Here is a 15,668-nt window from a genome sequence, read left to right as displayed (position 1 = left end):
ACATTTAGCAAGGTGAAAGCCCTTAGTTTTATTATTTATATTTTAATCTTAAAGTGTTTTATTTCAAAGATTTTTTATCATTTTACCTTTTTTTTGTTAATATAATATATATATAATAGAATATAACAGAATATATAATGTGCTTTTTTAGTAATTACTGGGGAAAATTATTCTTCCATAAGAAGGCTAATACAACACAAGTTCTATAAAAAGCTTAAAACCAGCCAGACCGATGTTTTTTGGGATGGCACTAGCATGAGCTCAATGCGCTCATTAAACTGGGTCATTATGGACAGATTTTGATCCAAAGTGCGAAACGGAATGAAGCTAAACCAAACAGCATTATATTTAAACTCGTTCGGTTAAAATGCTTATTTGGCGTTAGGAGCACATATTTGCATTATACATTATCAGACGCCAGAGCCGATAGAGCAGGGGCAATGAAGAACATCTACATTGGTAAAGCGAGATATAAAGAAAATAAATATTTAAACTGGCTATTATGGCGTTGGATTATTTATTAATATTTTTCGGTTATAGAAATCTTTGTCCAAAAATAATAAAAAAAAGCTTTTTTAATATTTAATAACGTGTAATAACTAAACATCTTAATGAAAATAAAATAAAATTGTATAATTCTTATATGTCCAATTATATTAAATACACAGGAGAAGAATACACTACAAGAAGATAGCACCCTCCCAGAGGATATAATGATTTCAGCCAAAAGTTTGCAAAGCAGTACAGAAGACATTTGCTCCTATATAAAGTATATATATTCCAGATCAGTATCAGCAGTCGAGTCGATATCGGCAAATCCGTCTATTGGTTTGCATGAATCTTTCTCAAAAATCTTCCTTCTAGCATAGATAGAGAGAATGCTGTTGTAGAGCAGCCAAAGGAACAGACGGAATATAATAATAATATTAGCTTCGGCATGTCGATGTATTATATCATCACTATACATATATAATTTAAATATTTCTTTCTCTGTTTTAATGATTAAACAACGAGCAGTAGGAACTTATCCAAAGTCCCCCACCTTTCAGGTGATTGGCCACGGTGTGATTGCCAAACTTTGTACAACTGCTAAAAGTGAGCGCTAAGAGTTACCTAGCAGTAAAATTTCATTCGCCTTTTCTTTTCCGCAAAATTACTCACTCCCCTTCTCAATGTGTTTAATTATAGCAGCACTTATAATTATAACAATCAAGCAACATGAATGGTTTTCAAAATCAAGCTTGAAAGAAATAGAAAATAAAAAATCCTGATAATCCGCCTGTCTATCCGTATGAGATCTCGGGAACCATTCAATGATTCATATATGATCCTCAGCTGTCTATTAGGGGGTGTAATATTTTGCTTTTGTGCATATTTCGCCTTTTCTAGGATTCAAAACTACAACAGAGCTTAATCTTGTCCTCTTAAGAAGAACTCACAGGATTAATGTAAGTTAATAATGCTTAAAAATACCCACAATCATTGCGTATCTGCGTCGAAAATGGAATTTCTGTTTGTAGACCGCTTCCAGGTGTCTACCAAGACAGGGCTCAAGTCTTCCTCTGTCGGTTACCACTTTCTTTGCCATTCCTCACACCTTTGCGCTAAGAACCGGCAATTCCGTTTTTCCGAAAACAAAACGGCCAAAAAGCCATTACCAACACAATCAGGCATCGTGGCTAATTAGCGCCTTTAAAGGCAACTGAAAAAACGGACAAGCATGAATGCACTGGGAAAAATTAGGCTAAGTGGTTTTGAATATAAAAGGGATAAAAAAGGAAAACACCTAACCATTGATCTGTAGTGTAGTAATACTTCTGCTTAGAAAGTTACAATCAGTACTGGCCAAGTTTACAGGCATATTAAAGCCATTTACTTTCAGGGCTTACAGAGAGCGCGAAGAATACGCCCGAATGGTGGGCTGCGAGGATCAAAATTAAGGAACTGGGAATCATTTATCAAGCCTGTGTATAATCCAATACAAGTGATTAGCATGGATTAGGAACTTGGATTTATCTAAACCGGAGATCACTGAGGGGGTCTGAGTGGCAGACATGGACCATTTAGGAATTTTACCAATTTGTTTGGCCAATTATCTTTATATTTTAAATATCACTTCTTGGACAGAGTCCCACATGATTAAAGTAAGGATGGCAAAACTGTGATTGCAGTTTTACATTGCTCCAATTATAATGAAAATTCCGGAGACATGCGAAGCGCACATCGATCATAATTTGCGACATGGTAAAAAAAACTTAAACGCAAAGAAAAATCAGCATAATATGAGGAAAAAGTGAAATGCCCTGGAATTCATGGAGGCGGGGCTGAAAGGAGAAGGAGCAGGAAGAAGCTCGCTGGTCAATTAATGGAAAAGATAATGATGATGATGTTTTACCATGAATTGCAGAGACGGTCTTTCGCACCCTGGGCATTAGAATTAAGCTGTAACTTCGCAACAAAATTTAATGCATAGCTCGCAAGACAGCCAAAAAACAAGAGAGAACGCCATAGTAGAATTTCCCGACTATCGGATACCCGTTACTCAGATAGGGGGATTGCAAACAAGAACTGTTACAACTTTTTGGCAAATCGATAAAAATGCGCAAAAAAAATTCAAAAGCGTGGACACCACATCGGCTTGGCTAGTGACCCTATTTACAAATACAATTACTTTCCCCTTATCTGTTACATACTCTTCAAATGTAGTACACCTTTTACTTTATTATATTTCACATTTCAGGGTTTCCTCCATTCTTGTACAAATTTTGTACCTTTTAAAACAGAACAATGAGAAAAAAAACAAATATTGCAGAAATGTAAGTTCAGAAAAAATTAGAAGAAAGTGGTTGGGAAAGTGTTCTAAATAAGTAAGCTTATCATTGCTAGACTTCTGGCTAACCCATTCGGTATGCCATTTAGGCCAGGAAGACCAACTGGCACAAAACCTCTTGGGTGACAGTTTGACCAGGCGACAACAATTGACCGATTTCCATTTTACTGTAGCCTCCGCCATCCACCCCAATCTCTATCTTTATTTTCCAGCTGCAGTACTCAACATTCAAAACACCCCGCTCCCGGGTTTCACTGTTCGGCAAGACAACTGATAACTGAATGAGACGTTGACCAACAACATGCAACATACAAAACACAGGAAAAAATAAAGTTGATATAAAATTCTCATTGGATTAGTTCTGATTTGACTTTAAATATTGTGTTGTAGAATTATACGTATGCGAAATTTTTATTACTGTGAGTACCAATGATAACAATACTGGCTTTGCGTAATTTCATTTAAACCTAATTATGGATAAATAATTATTGAATATAAAGTTTTTAAATTAAAAAATGAGTGCTCGTAATGCTGCGATTTGGCCTGGCCTGTTCCCAGTAGGTAATGACCTAAATTGCAAACTCGGCTTTAACTTGCGACGACGTCTCAGCAGCATCGGAGTAGGACTTGAATTCAACTTCAGCTTTTACTGTTGTCTTATTGTGTCTGACGTTCCGTTGTTGCTGTTCTGCAAACTGTTGCAAGTTGTAGCTTTTGCTGTTGTGTTTGTTGACTACGTAGTTGTGGCCTATGTGGTATAAAACGTCCGCAGGAATGGTTGTGGTCAAATCTATCACCGAAGCTTTGTTCATTTTAGTACAGAGTTTGACTAACATCACCTAAATTCTAATAATTAATATGCTTATATTATTCTGATTTCAGAGCAGTATATTTTATAAGTAAGTCCTATATACCTGATAAGAAATAATTTTGGAAGTTTGTAGGGACAATTATCAATCCTTCATAAATTGTTATTAATATATTTCGTATTTTAGGGTATTACAAACTTTGGTCATTTAGGCCAACTCTTTGGTTACCAACCACCGTTTCAACTAGCAAAAACGCGACAGCAGATCTAACTTATTAACATAATCTCAGGCATTGCCATCTCTTTTGCCGGGGTCTCTCATTATGCCTGCCGGTTTAGAGTCTTGGCAAGCCGGGGTTTTGGCTACGGTCTTAGTCAGAATCTTAGTGTACGTCGTAGGCTTACTACGACTGACTGGCAGCTCATCATCGGCGGCATCAATTCGCTGGTTGCTGCCTAGCCGGTTGGCGTGCGAAGGCGAACTGTCGGGCACTTAGAAAAATCTTAACCAAATAAAGCGTAGAGGCTTGCTGCCTTTGAGTTTCACAGGGGGAAATAGTTTTTGGTTTCTTTGATGTAGGTACTTTTCTTTATTCCCCCAATTGTGTCAAAATACACATGTGTATAAACAAAAAATAAATAAATAAGATAAAACGGAATAAAAATTCTCAAACATTTTCTTAACTTTCAGTGTGCCCGCATGGTTGTCATTTTTGTACCACTGCAACGCAGTCCCATGATGGAATTCTTTCTCTGACTTTTCTTTCTTTGTACTTTACAGTAATTTCTGACTTAATGGCGACTGCCTTGATGCCAAGTAACGGCATTTCTAACCTTTTCATTAGCTTTTAGTTTAAAACTAAAATTTGTCTGCTATTGTGATCCGTTTCTCCCCCGATTTCCAGTAACTTTTTATTTGTTCAATCGCTCCGACTTGCTTTTGCCTGGATTGGACTGGATTGGAATCACCATTAAGTGGCATCTTTGGGCGGTTTGTGGGCGTTTTACAAATTAAATTAAAAATATGAAAAACAAGAGAGAACGCTATAGTCGAGTTCCCCGACTATCAGATACCCGATACCCAGGTTATAGGGGAATAAAATGGGAAACAATTTAAAAACTGTTCAAAACTGTGGGCGTGACCTGTTTGACTTTAGGATGTTAGAGTGGGCGTGACAAAAAGTTTTTTGGAAAATCGATAGAAATTTACACGACTAATAAAATTATGAATATATATTCAACAATTTAGTTAAAATGTGGGCGTGGCAGTTTTTACAGGCATTATAATATTAAGTGAAAATTTCCAAAAAATTTCAAAAATATAGGCGTGGCAGTTTTGTGCGGTTTGTAGGCGTTGGAGTGGGCGTGGCAACATGGGTCAACAAACTTGAGCTGCGGACAGGAGGACGGACAGAAAAAGAGAAACTAAATGTAGCACTTAAAAAAGGTATAAAATGTATTTTCTTTTGATCAAACTAGTAGAAACAATGTTAACATATATTTAAGCTATGTATTACATTAAAATTAAGATTTTTATGCGTGTATTGAAGACTACTTAAAACAAACACACGTTACTCAGCTAGTGTCAGTTTGAGAAAAATGAAGATAGATTTTTGTGTTTTATTTAATAATACTAACATTCAATGTTCGGGGAAGGTCTTATCAAGAATATCTTCAACTAATTGTTGGGCTCAGGTGGTTTTCATCTGTTAATGGAGGTAAAATTGCTCGCCTTTTTGTGGACATGGCCTGTTTTGTCGACTTAGTGGTATTGATGAAAATTTCACTTCAAAAAATGGGCACAGGCCGCTTTTACGACTTGGATTTGTGCTCAGACTTCCATTATTTTTCTATTACCTTTCTTTTCGGAGCTTCTCTTCGTTTAACAATTATTTCTTTTTTAAGCTTTTGTTTGCACTTGATTTTATTTTAATGTCTGGCGTGTTTACCTGCTTTCTTGCCACGGTCATCTCCGCAACCAGCCAGACTTACTTTCATTGCGCCAAAATGCCAAATATAACTAATGGCTTCTCCAACTGATTTCACTCAAGTTTTTCGTGTTTCGGCCCGAAATACAAGGTTCTTTTTTGGCTAAGATAATCTTCCCATCAACATCGTAAAGCTTTAAAAGCGGAAGGCTTATGAAGGGCAATTGATTTCTAACTCGAAGCTCGAAGTTGGGGTTCTTCAAAGAAGAGTTTCAAGTAAATGGGCGAAAGTGGTTAAGCTGGACAGACAAATCAAGACTCTTTTCGAAAATGCAGATAAAGTAGATATTATATATATATTATATATATATGTTCCACAAATAAAGGGCCAAATTAATCGATTGTTTGATGTTATTTAAACCCTGTTAGGAATCTTTCCCTTAAGTCAGCTTGAATTTTCTGCGAAGTAATGGCTTCTAAGTAATAGCAGAATTCCAGTTTCTTGTTCTGGACTTTGAACACCGGAAATGCGAGACCAACAAAAGACGGCAAACGAAAAATTACAGAACGAAAAGAACTATAAATCCAAAGAGAGCGGCAAAACGTCTGTGAAGAAAGTGAGAACAGTTATGTAGTGTAACCGATGCCGTTAGATAGCTCCCAACTCTGATTTAGATCCATAACCGAAATCCGGAAACAACAACAATAATGAGTGCTATAGTCAAGTGCCTCGACTACGAGATACCCGTCAGATAATCAATTATATTACGCCGTGATATGTTATACATGCCTTTATTTGGCCATGTTGGCCACGCCCACACAAGCCGCCCAAAACTGTCAAGCCCACTCTTTTCAAAAATGCTTCAGTATTTTTTATTTTACCTTATTTTTTTTAAATTTCTACCGATTTGCTAGAAAACTTCTTGCCCACAATTTTGAAAATGTTCTGATATTTTTTTATAAGTCTTGTGACTATCTGGTGACTCCTCAAAAAACTATTTGCTATTAGCATGAACATTAAATTCAATTTTATGTTTGGATTTTTTCGCCGAATTTAGCATACTGTACGTGTGACGTATAGATTTACAGGATAATAACAAGGAAAAACACAAGGCCAACACTGTCCAAATCTATAGGCCATATTTTTGGGGGGTTAAACTTTCTTTTCCAATAAAAAAGCCAAAAAAGCGATACTTGTAACGAGTAGATAAGTCTACGCAGTCCTCTGACGAAAGTTTTCTCCCACAAACAGCATCTGTCGCCATCGGCGCTCGGATTCCATCTCTCTAAGTTAAAGAAAAATAGCTTGATTTTTGTAATTGTTTCTATTTCCGTTGACACAGGGAGGATCAATCCTAATTGAGCTTTAAATATTCGGAGTATATTAAAGCTCGAGTAGGTTCCGATTGTACATTTTTTTTTTATAAATTTAATAAATTATGACTAAATATAACTTCTATAATTTTTGACTACAGTTTGACAAAAGAAATTGATAAAGCTTTTATTAATTAATCTTAGAATTATAAATTAAAAAAAAAAACAGTTTGATGCGAAACATTAAATATTTATTTATGGACAGAAATGTGTTAAGTCCAAACAAAATGCGTTAAAAATAGTGCGTTAAAATAAAATAATACATAAAGCTACCAATACCCAATACCTAAAAAAAAAAAACGATTGGTGGCTAACGAACTCTCGTCATTGAATCACGTTTTATTCACACTTTTTTTGCATTCTGTTAAACAGATTTTCCCATCATCACATTTCAACCACTTGTAGAAGGAGGAATAGGCACAAACAATGCTAGATAACTAGCTGAAGTTGGGAAAAGAGCCACGAGAAGAAAGAGTCTCTGATCAGCAATTGGCAAATGAAAGTGATTTCTAAAACATAATTTGGTTGGACTTTAAAGCTCGGTAAATTTATTTTTACTTTGAAGTCTAAGGGCAACAAGAGAACGCTATAGTCGAGTTCTCCGACTATCAGATACCCGTTACTCAGCTGGTGAAAGCGGAAATGAGAAATTTCTACACTTTTCTGTCATATCGACATTTTTTAAAATGTTCTCGGAACAATAGAAATTGGCAAGTTAAATAAAGCAAAAAAAAAAACAAAAAGAGCGAATTTTAAATGTATGGCGTATAACTTTTAAAACAGTATCAGCGACTTTCATTCGAAAATAAGACACAAAAACCCCAAGATTCTTTGCGGTTTTAGTTTATGGTACATACCTCACAGACAGGATGAGAACACAGCAATAAATATGTTTGACTTCGTCTCAAATGTATTAGTATTAGGTAAACTTGAAATTGTGTGCGGTGCATCTTATCTCTTTGTGGGTCCCCTCCAACAATTTTCTTGTGCTTTGAGTCGAATCTTGTTGCGATCTGCGATAAATGACAGAAAAAGAAAAAACACTTTGGATCACTTTGAAGCATGAAGATTGAGGTGGTATTTAAGCCATCCCTTACATTTCCTGTCCTCCAATCAGAGCAGAAGTGTTTATGAACTGTTAGAGTTAACTAACTAAATCGGAGCACTAACACTTAAATATAATGATGAATTGAAAAGATATATTATCAATTTAATAACTCAACATATTCTCATTCTCATTCTTTCAACGGTTACGACGTCATAAAAAATTTTGTCTGTGATATACATGGTTTTAGTTTTGTGCGATTTATCCACATTTGCTACAGCAAAGTCTTTACCCATGACCCATTTTAACTCCAACCTCCCGATTTCGCTCCCCTTTTTCGCTTATCCGGCAACTAAATATGGCAAAAACACCTTTTGGTGCCGACATCTCTTGACAGTTCTTGGGACACCGCCCAAATGGGGAACAATTTCTACTGACACAAATTTACAGGGAATATCAGCCCTTTTAAAGATAAAAAAAAAAAAACAAAGAAAGAATGCTATATTCTAGTCCCCGACTATCAGATACCCGTTACTCAGCTAGTGTGAACGCGTACGCAAAATTTAATCATTTTTCTAGGATATTGGGGAATAAAATGAGAAAAAATTTAAAAAGTTTTTTTACGTGTGGGCGTGGCAGTTTTGGGCGGTTTTAGAGCGTTGGCCAATATTTTTTTGCAAATCGATAGAAATTTACAAGACAAATAACAATGTGAAAAAATATCAACACATTTTTTAAAAGGCGTGACACTTTGGTGCGGTTTGTGGGCGTTAGAGAATCTGATTCCTGAATCTCGACCATCTAGCTTTTATAGTTCTTTAGATCTCGGCGTTCATACGGACAGACTGACATGGTCAGATCGACTCGGCTTTTGGTTCTGATCAGGAATATATACACTTTAACGCTTCCTTCTGCCTGTTACATACCTTTTAACGAATCTAATATACCCTTTTACTCTACGAATAACGGGTATAATTAAGGCAGAGAAGAGGACAGCAGTATCGGCCCCTAAAAATTATGCCTTTAAAGATTATAATTGTTATGCACAAATCTTGTATGTCAAAGGCGAGAGTCCATAAAGTCCATATCAATGACCAAATGCTATTTCATGTACCTATTCAAGTTCCAGGTTTTAATTTGAAAAACATCCCGACGTTATACAGAGCCTTATCTACACTAAAAAAAAGCCCAGAGCTAATATATTTATAGATTATTAATGATGGCCGACGGTTAAGGTTCAACTGCTGGTAACAAATAATGAATTCCGCAACGACTTCCATTTGCGTACCAGTTGCATGTAAAACATAACCCGAACTGGGTCATAGTCGTCATCACTGTTTTTTATGTTAAAGTAAGATGTAAAGTAAAACCCGAGAGAGAACATAATTGTAGATTTCCTAGACTATTTGATACCCTTTACTGAGGTAGTAGTAGTAAGACAAACTGGCGCTGCATTTACGTCACTAAAGTCAGCTTGCTGTTCAAGAAATTGTATACTTTAAAGGTTCTGAACCACTGCCTTTAATCTGCCACATACTTCTATCGAATCTAGTATATTATTTTAGTCTAAAAGTAACGGGTATACAACGGGTTTGGGTCGGGTGTAGGGGTACCATGTGTAATCCTATTTGATTGCACTTCGGGTGTCACATATAGTGAGCGTCGGAATTTGAGCAAATATGCGCATTAGGGCATTCAGACTGCCTCCTGGTTACCTCCTGATCTCATGAGCACCACGATTCACTGAGGAAAAACATGATTACAAAGTTAAATCTTTAAGAAAAAAATCCAAAAAGTCCAAAAATATTAATATTGACGGAGAACTCTGTGAATAAAAACTTTGGAGCCGAATGGATTTTAGGACATCTTATCTAACACACTCATAGCTTACAATGGCTAGACAACTTTTTGCTGTGTGTCGCAACAAATACATTTCTTGATCTTATTATGCGCGGTTGTATTATAACGGTCCGCAATTACCATTCACCGCTACCAAGGCGAGCAGCTCGAGCAGCGCCCGCTGCTAATGTGGATCGTTCGCGGATAGTCTGATGTCGCAGTACCCCGTTCCGGGTAATTCCCTTAGCCCCGCTAAGCCCCTTCCTTTGCCACTAACCCACTCGGAACCTCGGGCCGTTTGCCAACAGGTAATTAGTAATTTTCATGGAGCACCTCCCGCACCATTGCTGTAAAGTCTCTCTGCTAACTTGGCATAGTGTCGTTGTTCTCGTTTTAATATTATGTGTATTATTATTATCTCGTTGCTTGTCTTTGTTTAAGTTGAAGCCCCCGTTCTTTACACGCCTCCAGACATTTTCACTGAGAAAATGGTATTGGCTTAAAATGGTTAAATATAAATATATATGTTATTTTTTATCAAAAAACTACGAATACATTAGAATTGCGACCAATGATTCATAATTTTTCTCTTGCGACTTCTAATACCGTATAAAAATCCATTTAACACACTTAAACGTTTTAAACACAACGAGATCTTTACTCCAAGCTAATTTTCTTTAGATCTTCTTTTTTTCATTTTATCTGTTGTATTAGAGGAGCTTTCAGGGCAGCAGCTTCAAAAAACCGCAACAGTTGTGGGTCTCAATTGGCTCAATTACAGTCTTCAACCGTGACGGAAATGGAACAAAAAACTGCACGGGACAAAATGAGACAAAGGTGGAAATGGGGGTGGAGCTGGGAATTTCAGGTTGGAGACCCCAGCAAAAGAAATACTGTTGTTTCGGATTTAGAGGCGCTGCGACAAGGGCTTGACATTTGCCGTTGCACATTTTTTGCCCTAATAAAATAATTTTAGACAATTTGCCAGGTATTGATTTCTGCGCTACCCTTTAAATTTTGTATCATTTCCTAAGATCAGACAATATAGTAGTCACTTTCGCACTCTCCTAATGCGCTTCGTCATTACGTGGACTGTCATCCACAGTGATTTTGTATGACAATCGATAACAAATCGAAACACCAACCCTATTCAACAAGTATACAGGTATCCGTAAGCCAGAGAACGCTTACAAGCAGTAGACAGAGTGATAACAAAACACTACAAATTCAATGTAGACAATAACAATGAACAATAATACCAGACACACTGAAGAGCGACAAATATTTAACACAGTAGTTGCATCACAGAAGGGATTAGGCTGCATTTGCCAAATGTTTGATAAATTCTAAGGATAATTCGAATTTGCATTGGTTGCGGAATAAATTAAATTGCGAAAGAGTCAGTGAACAGGGAAAGTAGTGTTGAGATTACTTAGAAGATATTGATAGATGTGATATCTAGCCGTTTTCTGGTCTGGACTTCAAACTTTGAGGTTGAAAAATAAGACCTCAGGATCAATATGATGTCTTGATTTTCTGCGCAATCATTCTAGATACTGGCCCAGGGCTTTTTGATTGGGCTTACTGGTTAGACTGCAAATAATAAGGGTCCAAAGTAGCCAGCTTTCATGTCTGGTTAGGAAAGATTACCGGCTTTGTTTTCTGCTTGAATATCTCAGAAATATGGGTCTATATTTCCAGAAGCAAATAAGTTGTCAGATACTTTGATGATAATTTGGTTAATAATACTCCTTACTCCTAGAGTAAAAGAGTAATATAGAATCGTTAAGAAGTATGTATTCAAGAGGTAGAATAAAACGAATCCGATCCTATATTCTAAAACCGGCTAACAAGCCGAATTAATCTGTCCCTTTCCGTTTGCGTGTCCATATGGACGCTGTGATCTTGGACACTAAAAGAGGAACGTTGCCACGCCCACTCTAACTCCCCAAAATATTTCAGGCTGAATCCTACACTTACTTGCGGTTTTTACAATAAAGTTCATCAACTTCATTAATTGGATAACCTCAAGGATGCAAGAGCGACGCTCTAGATAAAAATCTCAGTGTCTGTCCGTCCCATCATTTTATTCGATTGTAAAAGTCAAAAACGGGCTGATAGACAAATCTCTGTAATGGATTTCCATTATTTTGAGTAAATTAGACGAAAAGAAAACCCCCGTCCTTAAAAATAGCCTTGAACTCCGCAGCCATTTCACTTATGACAGTTCCAGTTAAGATACTCATCAAAATCAGTAGGCTTTTCAAATTATACGTCTGTCTAGATGGAATTTGATTGATTCTGATTGAGTCAGGCAACAACCTCTTCGCATACATTCTGCTAAGAAGATGGGCAGAGAACTTGGTCACCATTAAAGCTAATCAATTTCATCCGCTGGCCGTCCATCAAAATTTGTAACAAGCCCCGCGGGGCGTTTGCACAGTTGATGAAGATCAGGAAAGCCTTGGCTAGTGATTTGATTTGTCGATTGGTTGGCTGATGTTGGCCAGAAAATAAACAGCAGAAGGAAGAGCAGGAGAAGCTGAGCTCAGCCAGTATGATCTTCTTTTGACATGGCCTTATGCTCGACATGATTAACATGTTTTAGTCTTGCTAGCCGGCGAACACGGGTAACCTGAAGTCTAGACCGGCTGACCACTTGTCATGACGAAATCAGTCATATAAAAAATGGATCAGAAAGGCCCTAGCTTGGATCCTTGGCATACCAAACATACGCGACGACACCAAAAATGCTTCATAGTACAAAAACAATGTCTTCCCCTTACGCATCTTAAATATTATTAGTAGACTTCGGAAGAACCATAACTCGTGAATAAAATTCTAAATTTTAACAGCTTGAGTGGAAAGGAATGATTACCGATATGGTCAAATCATTTTGAAATTGTATCTCGTTGAGTAAAGAATATGTGATTGTCGAAAAACTCAACTATAGATATCTCATGTACCCGTTACTCGTAAAGTAAAAATGTTTACTAGATTCGTTAAAAAGTATATAACAGGTAGAAGGAAGCGTTTTCGGATCAAAAGCCGAGTCGATCTGGCCATGTCCGTCCGTCTGTCCGCATGAACGCCTCGATCTCAGAATTCAGATACATAGACGCACCACAAGATTGTTTTTAAATGTTGCCAAGCCAACTACAACGTCCACAAACGGCCCAAAACTGCCACGCCAACAATGATGTAATGATGTTTTAATTTATTCTTTTTTTTTAGTCTTGTAAATTTCTATCGATTTTTTTTTCCGCTTGTGCATTACATCTGTTTGTCACCTCCTATCCTTGACTTTGACTCTGAAACTCCGAACAATTACATACAACTTAGGTCTAATTACCGGGTTCAGGAAGAGGGCCTAAACAAGACTGTGCCGCTATATGCACAATCAAGTAAAACAGAATCAGTGAAGATTCCCCAAGTAATGGGAAAAGAAATGGGAATGCGATATGGATTACGATGAAACGTGGCCACTATCCAAGCGTTCCGCATTTAATTTTTCCTATCCTTGACTTTGACTCTGAAACTCCGAACAATTACATACAACTTAGGTCTAATTACCGGGTTCAGAAAGAGGGCCTAAACAAGACTGTGCCGGTATATGCACAATCAAGTAAAACAGAATCAGTGAAGATTCCCCAGGTAATGGGAAAAGAAATGGGAATGCGATATGGATTACGATGAAACGCGGCCACTATCCAAGCGTTCCGCATTTAATTTTTCTATCTTACAAATGAAAGTTACCTTGACGAACGACCCATATAGCTACAATACCAAAAAGGGTCAAAGAAAATATGATGGCCCGTGTGCAAAGACCGAAAGCACTGGGCGGCTGCTCGTTTTCCTTCAATATTAAATTATTGTCTTCCGCTCTTGTTTTCTTTAGTCTGTCTGTCTGTTGGCAATCATCTCTCTATGGTCATAGGGAAAACCACAGCAAAACGGGGAAAAAATTCAGAAAATATAACCGAACTCAAGCTCAAGGGTTATATTCCGTCTAAAGGCAAATCCCGCAAAATTAAAGAATCGGGTAATCAAAAATCAACAGCTTAAATATATACGCGGAGAAACCAAGATTTAGGAATCTGACAATCAAAAATTATACATCAACATTCCACTTTGTTAAAAAATCGATTTAAGTTGTAAACAATATAATTTTATGAATTTTAAAACATTTATCATTTGGTAAATGTATTAGTAAAATTATTAAACTGACTGAAATTCTAATTCATAAATACTGGAAGTCAGCGTTAAAGTAGTCTTTGCAAATTACAGAATTATGTTCAACGCAAAAACACTGAAATCGATTTATATTGCAAGAAAATGAGTCGTAGGGGTATGGCTATAAATTCGATAAAAGCATTCTGTACAAGAGGTACAAGGGAAGTAATCAACTGATCTGTGAACTCTGCAAACAGAAATGTAGCACGTCCTAAGCTTGAGTACTAATAAATTCATTATTAATTTTAAATTATTGTGGCGTTAGGGCGGTTTGTGGGCGTTAGAATGGGCGTTTCCAAAATATTTTTGTTTACCGATAGAAATTGACTAGACAAGATTGATCAAGACTTTATATCGCAAATGCTTCCTTCTGCCTGTTACATACTTTTCAACGAATCTAGTGTACCCTTTAACTCTACGAGTAACGGGTATAATTACGCTTTAGATTGTTTAAAATAGACTTAGACCTAAAAATCAGTATTGAACTTATGAATGTTAATCAAATGCTTACTCGATATTATACAAATTATTTTATATAGAGCCCTTAAATATGCCTATTTTTTTCCCCACACTGCCCAAAAGTGAGCAACTCCAAATATCAACACGTTTGTAAATAGGCTCATACTTCTATATTACTAGCATAACATTAATAACATACAGTAATAACTTCAATATTTTAAAAGTATTAGGTTATGAAATAGGTTATGAAGCTGGGTTCATAGATAATATTGTCGATTAATTTGAAACGAGGACTTTTAAAGTGACCTTCAACAAAGAAAAAATCAATTTTTTGTACTGGTATTGCAAAAGAAAATGTAAAAATTGTTTCGGCCGTACATTTTGTATTCATTCCGTTTTTCTTCTTGGGCTGGATGTTTTTACCTGATGTCACCTGAAACAGAAAAGTTATTGGCTCATGTTGATCTGAAATTCGGGGATTAACACATCCAGGGCGCAAAGATACAAAAGAACGGTATAACGACTTAGTTGATGATTAATTAAAACTACATTTGCGATCATATTCCCCAACAAATATCGTTTCGGTTTCACTTTTGGTTTGTTTAGGGAATCTTTCAGTAATCTCAACTATAAATTTCGCAAAACCTTTTCCATAAGCCAAGAAAACATGTTTTGATATATTGCATCTCTATTTAATGGAAGTATTTCATATTTGAGTCCCGTTTCGGGCTGAAAGTCTCAGTACCAAGTCCCATAACGCGTGAAACAATGATAAATGAAAAAACTTCCAAAAGTTCAAAATATCAAATCGAAAAACTTTTCTATATTTTGAATCTTGAAGGTTTCAAAAATAATATTATTTCTTTAATTGATAATGTATTTTAATTCAATATTCAGTATCCCATTTTCTAGCCAATCGCATATGTTTCAAGAAGCGTGTATCTCAGTTTTTCCAATTGATATCGATTTTAGTCCGAATGAATGGAGTTTTGATTATTGCGACAGTTATACCAGGTGCTTGCCACCGTGTAGCCACTATTATTTGGGTACTTTTTATGCCATGCATATGCAAGCGAGTTCTGCCAGTTATCCGATCCGGTTACCCCACTCTTGACCAGGCTTTACTGCAGAGCAATCCAAAATCCAAGTCCA

At 36.5% G+C, this 15,668-nt stretch overlaps 1 long non-coding RNA gene across 1 annotated transcript; it reads left to right on the top strand.

The window, feature by feature from the left end:
- Window positions 1–12,094: 12,094 nt before the first annotated feature.
- LOC27207648 lies at window positions 12,095–12,676 on the top strand. The gene is made up of 2 exons (XR_001600505.2): window positions 12,095–12,379; window positions 12,442–12,676. It is a non-coding gene; the product is annotated as an uncharacterized LOC27207648 (long non-coding RNA).
- Window positions 12,677–15,668: the final 2,992 nt, after the last annotated feature.

Source organism: Drosophila simulans, chromosome X (genome assembly GCF_016746395.2).
Source record: "Drosophila simulans strain w501 chromosome X, Prin_Dsim_3.1, whole genome shotgun sequence".
NCBI lineage: Eukaryota > Metazoa > Arthropoda > Insecta > Diptera > Drosophilidae > Drosophila > Drosophila simulans.
Note: the sequence above shows the minus strand (reverse complement) of the source record. Positions and strands in the feature narration are given on the sequence as shown.